At 41.3% G+C, this 12,387-nt stretch overlaps 1 long non-coding RNA gene across 2 annotated transcripts; it reads right to left on the reverse strand.

The window, feature by feature from the left end:
* Positions 1-1,737: 1,737 nt before the first annotated feature.
* LOC122422370 lies at positions 1,738-9,930 on the reverse strand. 2 transcript variants are annotated; one of them, XR_006263796.1, is made up of 3 exons: positions 9,814-9,930; positions 2,752-2,954; positions 1,738-1,865 (listed from the first exon to the last, which is right to left on the reverse strand). It is a non-coding gene; the product is annotated as an uncharacterized LOC122422370 (long non-coding RNA). The 2 variants fall into 2 exon arrangements; XR_006263797.1 differs by lacking the exon at positions 9,814-9,930 and adding an exon at positions 3,320-3,749.
* Between the last annotated feature and the right edge of the window lie 2,457 nt (positions 9,931-12,387).

Consider the following 12,387-nt stretch of genomic DNA (forward strand, 5'->3'; position numbering starts at 1 on the left):
TCTTGGGGAGAAGGGTATATACTCAAGAGTGTCAAGCAATTTCTTTCCTCTGGAATGAGAACACTTAATGGGCGCATATTAAAATGTTTGTTAAGGGCAGAGTATTTAATCATTTGGAAAACCTATTGAAAAAAGTAACGTGTGAGAAGTTTCACCTCTTTATGTCCAAGTTGCACAGATATGAGGTCCAGCTCGGTTCCTGCTTCTGTAAGAAGCATTTGAAGCCACTTGGCTGGGAGGGAAATGTGCTTCCCTGCTGCCACTCAGGCCTCCTTGTGTGACTTGCTTCCCACCATTAAATGAACATAGTCGCCTTGAAGGAAATTTTGCACTTGGTCATAATTTTCCTCTTTTTGAACTTTTCTTGCATGCTGAGGAAGTGGAATAAGTCCCCAGCTTAAAAGTACACCCTCTTTTCGTCACAATAAATACATGTTAGAGGTAAAGGATATAGAATTCAATAAAAATGAAGGAAAGAATTTATCAATGTAGAGTCTGGGGACTTTTTTCCCTCCCAATTTGGCTTTTGTTTTCCACCAAGGTGTAATTAGATGGATTTTTTTTTTCCTTGAACCTTTTATCTAGACTTGAGGATTAGAAGTAAGAGGGGCCTAATTTAGTATTTTCTTTCACTTTTCTCACCTATTTTCTTACCTCCAGCTGCTTCAGAAAGTTATAAAAACACCTAAGAATTGAATATGAAGCTTATCATTCTATCCTTAAGTTTAGGTTTAAGTTAAAGTTTAGAACTTCTGTTTCTTCCATGCAGAACTAAATGTTGCAGTGAAAAGTCTGTCTCTTGCTTTGTATCTTTCTGATATAAATTTCAGATTCTAAGTCACTTCCTATAATTGAATCATTATTTATAATTTTAACATATCTCAAGTCCATTTATTTTGTATTTTGTATTTTGTATTGGGGTGTAGCCAATTAATAATGTTGTTGCAGGTGAATGTCTAAGGGACTCAGCCATACATATACATATATCCATTCTCCTCTAAACTCCCCTCCCATCCAGCCTGCCACATAACAGGGAGCAGAGTCCCATGTGCTATACGGTAGGTCCTTGTTGGTTACCATGTCCACCCCAAACACCATGATTCTTCCCCCCATCAAGTCCATTTTTAGAATATACAGAATTAAATGTTTCAAGTTATGTCTATGTCTTAGATATAATTAAATTCAAACTAATTTTAAAAGAATAAGTCTACAAGATCTCTATTTATACAATGATTAATCAAATTAAATTTCCAAGCTCTCAAAATTATGAATTTAGAAATACCCTTATTATTCTGTTACATATTCCTACTTTTCATAAAGCAATCATAATCTTTCATGCACAGTGTTGACAGATCTTCTACAAATAAAGTTTCTCAGACCACTTATATCACAGTTATCTGGGGTGTTTTTTAAAAATGCAGACTCCTGGACCATACTCCAGCCCTAGTAAATGAAAATCTCTGGGAATAGAATACAAAATCATCTTTCTAAACAAGCTCCCCAGGAAATTTTTATGTATTCTAAAGTTTGACAGACACTGGCATAGAGGGTATTTCCTCTATATCCTGAGAATAAAGAAAAAGTTAGATTTTTGTTTAGCTTTTGGTCACCTAATCTGCTACACACACATTATTTGGAAATAATAATCCATTCCATCTGATGGATGTATGCACTAAACTGATGTATTAAAGAGCCACCAAGATACCATGCTTTAGATAAAACAGTTTATTTCTCATGGGTTGTCCCAGGGAGGAAGGTGGCTCCAATCCAGGTTGTCACTTAGGGATCCAGGTTACTTCTACCTTGTTGTTCTGCCTCCTCTAGAGTGTTGGCCTCATCTTCATGGCTCATAGTCAACACTGGCTCTTATCATCATGTCCACAATTCAGCCATAGTAGGGAAAGGAGATGAAATGGAGAGCAATGAAATTTAAAATGAGGTCTACAAGTTGTATGCTTCCCTGGTGACCCAGATGGTAAAGACACTGCTTGCAATGCAGGAGACCCAGGTTTGATCCCTGGGTCAGGAGAAGATCCCCTGGAGAAGGAAATGGTTACTCACTCCAGTATTCTTGCCTGGGAAATCCCATGGACAAAGGAGCCTGGCAGACTACAGTCCATGGGGTCGCAAAAAGTTGGACATGACTGAGCAACTACCACTTCACAAGTTATATACTTCACTTTTGTTGTTGTTGCTTAGTCGCTGAGTTTTGTCTCTTTTGTGACCCCAGGGACTGTAGCCAGCCAGGCTCTTCTGTCCATGGGATTCTCCAGGCAAGAATACTGGAGTGGGTTGCCATTCCCTTCCCCAAGGGATCTTCCCAACCCAAGGATAGAACCTGTGTCTCATGTCTCCTGCATTGTAGTCGAATTATTTACCACTTGTGCTGCCTGGGAAGCCCAAACATGATCACATCCCTGATTAAATCCACTTCATGACTTCCAGTTGCACTTGGGTTAAAGAGTCTTTCAGTTGGAAAGAAAATAAACCCAACATAATCTAGATCATCTAGATTATCCCCCAAGAAAGTGGGAAGTGGAGGCAGGGGATTGATTCACATAATGAAAAAAATTCAAAGATAGATTATTTTTAGGTTCAGCTAGATGGAAGTGACTCAAATGAGTCAAATGCTCTCATTTGTCTATTTTAGTTTTATTGTCAGGTAGGTTCATCATTTATGATAGGTACTTGAAAACCCAGGCTTATATTCTATGTTCACTACAATCCCAACAGAAAGAAATTGACTCTTACCCAGCTCCAGAACTGTTTTGTTTCTTTTGATTTAACTGGCCTAGATATCAACATATGGTTCAGATGTCCAGAATCGATCACTGAAGTCAGAGGTTTACAATGTTTTGGTTGGCCATGTCTGAAGCTCAAAGTGAAATCAGATTCACCTATTCACATGTAATGAAAGTTAAGAGTAGTTCCTTTGGGAAAATCAGGGAGCAGACCTAGAAGAAATGGATTCCAGATAGGTCAAAACACAGACGTTTATTATAGTCCACCTCCTAGCTGCACACCATCCACACATCTTTTTCTTATACCTAAAAATTCAAAAATTCCCCAAGCTTACATTAAGCAATAATATCATGTGGAATCAAAAACACATGTTACCAGCACCATGCACTTGTTACCCAGCTACTGCTCCTAGGCTGAGTCTAGACTCTTGTTAATGTGCATTTCTCCTGGCTCAGAAACTTCTTGCACAATGATATTTAATCATCTCCAATAAACATATATTTGTGAGGAGGAAACAAAATAGCTACCATAAGAATTTCTACTTGAAAAAGAGGAAATGGGAGGGGTAGCAGCTTACAACGGACTGTTTGCAGGACAGGAGTAGAGAGATCTCTTGTTCTGGTTTTGGAGTGAATTTCTTGAGAACCTTTTGTCTACTCCAGGATGTGTCCTCTAAGAGGATTTTGCTAGTCATTTGTCCTCTATTGGCCATCGCTGAGAAAGGCACTGGGGAGTGTTTACTTCCTGGTCTTCATAGCCTTCTCCTGGTGCTATTTCTGTTAGTGTGGGTTTAGGATCCTGGCTGAGTACTGCCTTGGGAGTTGAGCAATCACAGCCTTGAGTTTATGGGTGTTGAAGTTTCTCTGGAAACCCAAGTTCCTTAAAAGTTTAGTAAACTCAACAAAATGTTGAGTTTAGTAAACTCAACCACGTTTCCTATAAATTCAGGGAGTTAGCAACAAAAACCAGTGTTGGTACTTCAGCCTAATCCTTGATTCCAGATCCTAAAGGGACAGTTTCTGTCTTCTAACAATTAACCTTGGTGCTCTGTCAACAGATGTGGGTGCAGCTCCTGATTCAATCTTATCTTCTAATTTCATTCTACCCTCCCCACTTTTGCCAGCACTAAATTTAGACTGGAACAGAGGACTTTACTTTCCAAACTCCAGCTATAAAGTTTCTGACTCCTGGCTGGTTGGGATTTCAGGATAAGGGCTCAGGGGCTGCTATTAGTGTTTTCACTGCTTTCAGACAAACCAATGTTAACTGCAGCTTGTCCCTTTCTTAAAGGACCTCACTAAAACTCACAAGAAGGAACCAGTACTTTATTGATTTAAAAAAAAAAAAACACATCCTCAAATCTCCAGTCTCAGTAGACCCATGCTCTGAATCCCAAGATACTACAGATAGATAATCAATTGTTATGTTTCATTTCTCAGCTAAAGCAATGTAGGCAGATAGGGTAGGGGATCCCTGGTAAAAGAGAATCAGGTATGGTTTTCTCAACAGAATAGAGGCCAGTTTGGCCTAAGCCATTTTTTTTCCTTAATCTAAACCTGCCCACAATGCTTGCCCTTGGACAGGCCTCAGTAATACTGATCTTAAGGGAACAGAAGGACAAACTCATCAGGCAAGAAAAGTAACAATAACAAAGATAACAAACCAGTTGTAAAGAACCCCAGTTCTATTTCAGTGGTAAAGACAAGCCTAAAGCACTGTCTTGAGCTGTTTTTAAGAGAATTTAAATCCCTCCACTCTGGTGCTCAACTACCAGATCAATTGGAATCTAAGGAGTGATAAAGTTGACCTTTTCTGACCCTCATGACTTCAATTAACTAAAGCTTGGACTCTGACAATCTTTGTCCCAATTCTATGCTGAACTCTCCTCTGTGCATGAATTGACATGTACTCTTAGCTTAAAACTTCCCCAATTTTGCTGTTCTGAAACCTAACTCTGACTGGGACCTGAATCCACATGGCCCGGACTCAAACCCAGCCAAAACCCACAAACTTTTAACTGAAATCACACACCTAGTTTCAGGACATAATGAAGCTCAGCGACAGATTTTAGAGTGAAACACACTCCGCAGACAGAATGTAGGCCATCTCAAAAGGCAAGGTGGCCTCAAAATATGGCATGGTTAGTTTCTATGGGCTGGGTAATTTCACAGGCTAATGAGTGGGAGGATTATTCAAGCTATTTGGGGAAAGAGGCAGAGATTTCCAGGAATTGGGCCCCACCCACTTTTTTGGTCTTTGGTGGTCATTAGAACCATCCTGGCCTTGTAGGTGTGTCATTTAGCTTGTTGCAATGTTATATAGAGCATATACTGAGGCTTAAGATCTAGTGGAAGTTGTTGACTCTGTTGACCATTTTGAATCCATTTGGTTCAAATCAGTCTTTGTAGTGTTCATAGTCCTCAGGCTATGTTATTCTTTCAAAGGTTGTGCCCTGCCCTCTTTACTCATGTGCCAGTTTGAGGAGTCTGGCTGCAAGTAATAAATCCTTCCTTCTCCTGCTCTTTGGCTTGGTTGTGTCTTTTGGTTCTATATCCTCCAAGAAGCTGAAATGGAGCAGGACTCTGTGCAACCCTCCCAGGGAAAAGTCTTTTTCATATCCCTCTTTCTTATTAGTAGGCAATAGAGTTCATTCAGCCTCCCCAGCGTTCCCTGAATTCCACAGGGCAAGTTCAAACTGTTGTTGTTCAGTCACTCAATTGTGTCTGACTCTTTGTGACCCCATGGACTGCAGCACGCCAGGCTTCCCTGTCCTTCACCATCTCCCAGAGTTTGCTCAAACTCATGTCCATCAAGTCAGTGATGCCATCCAACTATCTCATCCTCTATTATCCCCTTCTCCTCCTGCCTTCAATCTTTCCCAGCATTAGCTTCAGCATCAGTCATTCCAATGAATATTTAGGATTGATTTCCTTTAGGATTGACTGGTTTGACCTCCTTGCAGTCTAAGTGATGCTCAAGAATCTTCTCCAACACCACAGTTTGAAAGCATCAATTTTTCTGCACTCAGCCTTCTTTATGGTCTGACTCTCACATCCGTACATGACTACTGGAAAAACCATAGCTTTGGTTATATGGACCTTTGCCAGCAAAGTAATGTCTCTGCTTTTTAACATACTGTCTAGGTTTGTCATAGCTTTTCTTCCAAGGAGCAAGCGTCTTTCAATTTCACGCCTGCAGTCAAAATTGTTTTGGAGTCCAAAACAATAAAGTCTGTCACTGTTTCCATTGTTTCCCCTTCTATTTGCCATGAAGTGATAGGGTCAGATGCCATGATCTTTGTTTTTTGAATGCTGACCTTTAAGCCAGCTTTTTCACTCTCCTCTTTCACCTCCATCAAGAGGCTCTTTAGTTCCTCTTCACCTTCTGCCATAAGGGTGGTGTCATCTGCATATCTGAAGTTACTGATATTTCTCCCAGCAATCTTGATTCCAGCTTGTGCTTCATCCAGCCCAGCATTCCACATGTTGTATTCTGCATATAAGTTAAGTAAGCAGAGTGACAATATACAGTCTTGATGTACTCCTTTCCCAATCTTCAAACTGTTACTAATCACAGAAGGGAGGGAATGCAGAAATGAGAGGAGTAGTCAAGGAAACAATAGTGTCGCCTTGGGGTAGGGTCCTGGTTCCTACTCAAGAAGTATACATAATATCTTTGAGGTCTTCTGATGGAACAAAGCTACTGAAGATAATTCCAGCTGAGCTATTTAAAATCCTAAGAGATGATGCTGTTAAAGTGCTGCACTCAATATGTCAGCAACTTTGGAAAACTCAGCAATGGCCATAGGACTGGAAAAGGTCAGTTTTCATTCCAGTCCAAAAGAAGGGCAATGCCAAAGAATGTTCAAGCTATCACATAGTTGTGCTCATTTCACATGCTAGCAAGGTTATACTCAAAAGCCTTCAAGCTGAAGCCATTTATTTACCTTAGATTGGAACTTGAACCCATGTGGCCAGGATTCAAACACAGCCAAAACCTACTGTATCTGGTTTCAGGACCTAATGAAGCTCAGATTCTTGATGTCTCATCTCAGAAAGAATTCAGTGAGAGACAAAGTGATAGGTAAGAAGTGGATTAATTTATAGAGAAAGGCACTCCACAGACAGAATGTGGGCCATCACAGAGGGTGAGAGTGATGGCCCTGAAATCTGGCATGGTTAGCCTTTATGGGCTGGGTAATTTCATAGGCTAATGAGTGGGAGGATTATTCCAACTATTTTGGGGAAAGGGTGGAGATTTCCAGGAAATGAGCCATTGCCCACTTTTTTTTTTTTTTTTTTTTGACAGTGACTTGGAACTATCATGGCGCCTCTGGCTGTGTCATTTAGCTTGTTGATTGAGGATCATGGTCTAGTCTGAAGTTGACTTGTCTGTCATCTTGGACCCATTTGATTCCAATTCATTTATGTTGTGTCCTCAGGTTATGAGGACATTCTTCATAGAAAGAATGAGGTTCATTCTTTCTGAAGTTTGCCCTGCTATTTCAAAGTTAGGCTTCAGCAGTATGTGAACTAAGAGCTTTCAGATGTACAAGCTGGGTTTAGAAAAGACAAAAGAACCAGAGATCAAATTGCCAGCATCTGTTGGATCAAGGAGAAAGCAAGGAAATTCCAGAAAAATATTTACTTCTGCCTTATTGACTATGTAAATCCTTTGACTGTGTGAATCACAACAAACTGAAAAATTCTTAAAGAGATGGGAATACCATATCCTTACCTGCCTCCTGAGAAACCTATATGCAGGTCAGGGAGCCACAGTTAGAACCAGACAGGAAACAAGTAACTGGTTCAAAATTGGGAAAGGAGTACAAGGCTGTATATTGTCACCCTGCTTATTTAATTTCTATGCAGAGTACATCGTGTGAAATGCCAAGCTAGATGAATCACAAGCTGGAACCCAGATTTCCAGGGGAAATATCAACAACCTCAGATACAGAGATGAGACCACAAATAACAACAACCTCAGATATATAGATGAGACCACTTTAATGGCAGAAAGTGAAGGGGAACTAAAGAGCCTCTTAATGAAGGTGAAAGAAGAGACTTAAAAAGCTGGCTTGAAATTCAGCATTCAAAAAACTAATGTCATGGCATTCGATCCCATCATTCATAGAAGCAAACAGAGGGGGAGAAAGTGGAAGCAGTGGCCGATTTTCCTTTCTTGGCACCTGTGGGGTATCATTTAGTTTGCTGTGTGTTACAGTGAGTGCATACTGATGCTCAAGGTCTAGTGGGAGTTGACTAGTCTACCATCTTAGGCCAGTTTATGTTGTGTCCTTGGGCTATGTCATTCTTTTAAATGTTGTACCCTGTCCCCTTCTTTCCTGTTTCAAAAAGAAGGCTTTATTAGCTCTTGCAGTAAGTAAAGAGAACACTGGGGATCTTTCCTGAAGCAGTGTCTCCCTGAACAGCAAAACTGGGGGAATTTAAAGCTAAGGGCACATGGACATTGATGCAGGCACTTGGGTAGTTGACATGGACCATTGACAGAGTCCAAGCTTTAGTTGACTGAAGTCATGAGGGTCAGAAAATGTCAACATCATCCTTCTTTAGGTTCAGGATGATCTGGGAGTTGAATGTTTCAGGCTCATCTTTACCACTGAAACAGAACTGGGAGTCTATACAACTGATATATTATTTTGCTATGGTTACTTCTCTTGCCTGAAAAGTTGAAAATTATTACTGAGACCTGTTTAAGGGCAGGCTTCCCAGGGAGCACTAGTGGTAAAGAACCCGCCTGCCAATGTAAGAGACCCAGGTTCATTTTCTGGGTCAGGAAGATCCCCTGGAGAAGGGCCTGGCAACCCAGTTCATTATTCTTGCCTGGAGAATCCCGTGGACAGAGGAGCCTGGCAGGCTACAGTCCATGGGGTTGCAAAGGGTCAGACAAAACTTAAGTAACTTAGCACTCCACATTCAAGGGCAAGCATTGTGGCCAGGCTTAGGTCACCAAATGGCATAGGTCAAAGATGGCCTCTCTTCTGTTAAGAAAGTCATGCCTGGTTCTTTTTCTCCCCTATCTACTTACAGTTTCCCAAGGATAATATCAAAGTATCAGTACATCACAGTATCAACATATGAGAAAAGGGAGGATGGATCCTGAGCAGGTTAAATCAATAGGTTAAGCCAGTAACAGGCTCAGTATGACCTACAAGGACCTGTATGTCTGGATCCCTGCCTATCTTTCCAGTCTCATCTGATTATATTCTATTAACTTTTGGGGTTACAGCTGCACTGGCCTTATGCCACATCCATCTCTGCTTTTGGCCTTAGAAGCAGAAGTGTTAGTCACTCAGTCATGTCCAACTCTTGCAACTCCATGGACTGTAGACCACAAGGCTCCTCTGACCATGGAATTCTCCAGGCAAGTGAGTTCTCCAGGCAACTCACTCATTCCCTTCTCCAGGGAATCTTCCCAACCAGGAATTGAACCTGGGTCTCTTTCATTGAAGGCAGATTCTTTACCATCTGAGCCACCAGGGACGCCCTGCTTTTGGCCTTCCCCCTGTGCAATTCCTTCTGCCTGAAACAAGACGACTCTCCTCACGCCCGGTTTGATTGGTTCATTTCTAGTTATTTTTCAAGTCAGCACAATTATCACTTCCTCAAGGAAAGCTTAAGTGGGCTTCTAAACTGAGCAGTGTCCTTTTATCTTCCCCCACAGCCGCTAAACTTCTCCTTTGTAGCACCTGTCATAATTACAATTAAGTATTTAGTTGTATAATTACTGTAGCTCTAGGAGGACACAATACTTTTGCACATTTTATTCATGGAATGAATAAAGTGCATGAACAAATAGGCCAGCTGGAGGAATATGTGGTGGCAAAGATAGTTCTTTTTTCTCTCATTAATCTCTATATGTCTGGATCTAGTTTTTCTCAAACTCTCTCTTCCTTGTACAACAATACTAGTTTTTTCCTAGGCTGATTGTTCACTAATATCTAAAAGAAGATATTTTAGTTGCATAATAACATGTGGCTGTGAAGGAAATTGAGGGCAAAAAGAAAATTTTTCAATTAGGTATTTATGCAAGATACATCATGTTACTTACTGTAAAGTGCTCGCATGCTGATATAGATAAACTTGGGTTCTACTACTCATTGAGCCTTTAATCAGTTCTTTGATTGTAGACGCTTTTTCTCTCTGAGCCTTTACTTATCTGTAAACTGAAAATAGCAATCTACCATGCAGGATTCTCATAGGAATATAAAAATAACATGTACTTTGTGCTTAGTACTTAGTAGGCAATCAGTATTTGGTATATATTCTTATGATATTTCATGGATCACAGAGTTGTCAATATAGTAAGAAGCATGGATTAGAAACCATGGCCATCACTACACATCACCCTGATGGAGATTCTTTTGCCACCATATGATCCCTTTACTATTTATTTATTACCTGTGTGTGTGTGTGAGTCTTCAGTCATGTCCAACTCTTTGTGACTGTATGGGCTGTAGCCTACCAGGCTCCTCTGTCCATGGAGTGTTTTATAATACACCCTTGTGTTTTGAAGGAAGCTCTGATTTCTAGAAATTCTTATTATATTATAGACACCACCTCAGCCTTGTCCAAGCACCAGCCTTTAATCCATAATACATTTCACAGACCCCATTCCTCCTTCTCTCCAAAGCAATGATGAAACTTTATGAAGAAAACCTACAGAGCCCTCTAAGGAGGAGGTAGAGGAAACACAAAGTGAAATGAAATGTTTTAGCCCATCAGCAACTATGGACTATACATCACTTGAACCACAAAAAATGGAAAGACATCTTTAAACCAGTCCCCACCCATCTCACCCCCTTTAAAAGGCCAATCCTCTTCCTCCATTTATCAGCAGAATACTCTCTTAACAGACCCCACCTTTCAGGGACCTTGCTCAATAAGTCTTTTTCACTTTCTGTATCTTTAACCACCCACCTCCACCTGCTCTCTCCCATCAGTAAACATGCTTGAGTCTCTTCCATCTTAAAACATTCTTTCCTCAACCCCACGTCTCCCCTGGAGTTCCTTTGCTATCTGCTTCCTCCTCTCTGCAGCCAACCTTCTTTAAACATCAGCTCTCCCTATCTCCACATCCTCGCTTCCTGTTTATCCTTCAACCTCAGGCAATCTGGCTTCTGTCACAGGACTCTTCTCCTGAAACTCACTTTGCCAAGGATTGCAATGAATGTCCCACTGTTATATCCAAGGGACTTCTCATTACTTGTCTCGGGTGACAGCTGCTAACCGGGCCAGACCTCCTTCATGAGGCTTGTTCTTAACCTGGCTCCCACGACAGCACACACCTCTGGCTTCCTTCTTTGGGGGTTCCTCTTCTTTCTCTCAAACCTCACAGGGGGTGTCCCTCTGGTTTGGTGCTAGAGCCCCGCTTTTCTTCTCACTCAGAGTGAAGGGTCTCTTCTTCAACTGCCAACTTTGTGCAGATGGTTCCCAAAGTTCTAACTCCAGTCTGAATCTAGGCTTGAGGCTCAGTTACCCAACTGCTTACTGCACCTCTCCACATGGATGTCCCTCGGGTGACACAAACTTGATTTCTTGATCACTGGTTTCTTTTTTCTCTCAACCCCCCCACCCCCCACTTCCAGGTCCTTTTTTATTTCTGTCTCCAGTGAATTTCACCACCAACTACCCTTGGCTGCTCAGAAACCTGGGTGACATTCTGGAGCCCTGCCTCAGCTTCATCTTGCTTCCAAGCAGTTTACTTGGCTCTCTTCTGCTTCTGTGATACCCATGGAGCTGCCCATTTCTCTCCTGCTTATTGCCCAATCTCTAATTCAAGACCACTCTAACTTTTCCTAAGTCACTACCCCAGTACCCCCATGGGTGCCCTAGCCCCTGCTATTGTGTTCTCTCAACTCACTCTCCCCAGTGCTGCTGGAGATGTACTTCCAACATCCACAGCTGATCATATTCCTCCCTCTTAAAACTAACCATTGATTTCCTATTGCACTTAAGGCCACAACCCAAACCCCTTATCATGACTATCACTAACTCAAAAACTGGACATCGCACACTGCCACAGCCTAAGCGGTCACCCTCTTCCTCTTCACTTCCTACGCAAGTCATTTGGAATGTGCTTTTTCTCTCAAATGCATCATGTTCTCTCCTGTCCCTGTTCTTCATATATTCTTTGATTTCCAACAGGTACTCTTCTCTGACTTTCTACTTGGCTTGAATAATTCCTATTAATCTTTAAGCTCTCATATCTCAGTATCATGTTACTTTCATGGAAAGTTTGCTCTGAGCTTGCAAGTGTGAGGTAAGCACCCTTCTGACAGTACTCTAGCACACAACATGGAGTGTTTTATCATTGCCTATATGCATGTCAAAAGCAAAGATCATGGCATCTGGTCCCATCACTTTATGGCAAATAGATAGGGAAACAATGGAAACAGTGACAGACTTTATTTTCTTGGGCTCCAAAATCACTGCAGATGGTGACTGCGGCCCTGAAATTAAAAGACACTTTTTCCTTGGAAGAATAGCTATGGCAAACCTAGACAATGTATTAAAAAGCAGAGACATTACTTTGCCAACTAAGGTCCACATAGACAAAGCTATTGTTTTTCCAGTAGTCATGTACAGATGTGAGAACTGGACAATAAGAAAGACTGAGCGCTGA

The sequence above is a fragment of the Cervus canadensis genome, chromosome 19, assembly GCF_019320065.1.
Source record: "Cervus canadensis isolate Bull #8, Minnesota chromosome 19, ASM1932006v1, whole genome shotgun sequence".
In the NCBI taxonomy this organism is placed as follows: Eukaryota; Metazoa; Chordata; class Mammalia; order Artiodactyla; family Cervidae; genus Cervus; species Cervus canadensis.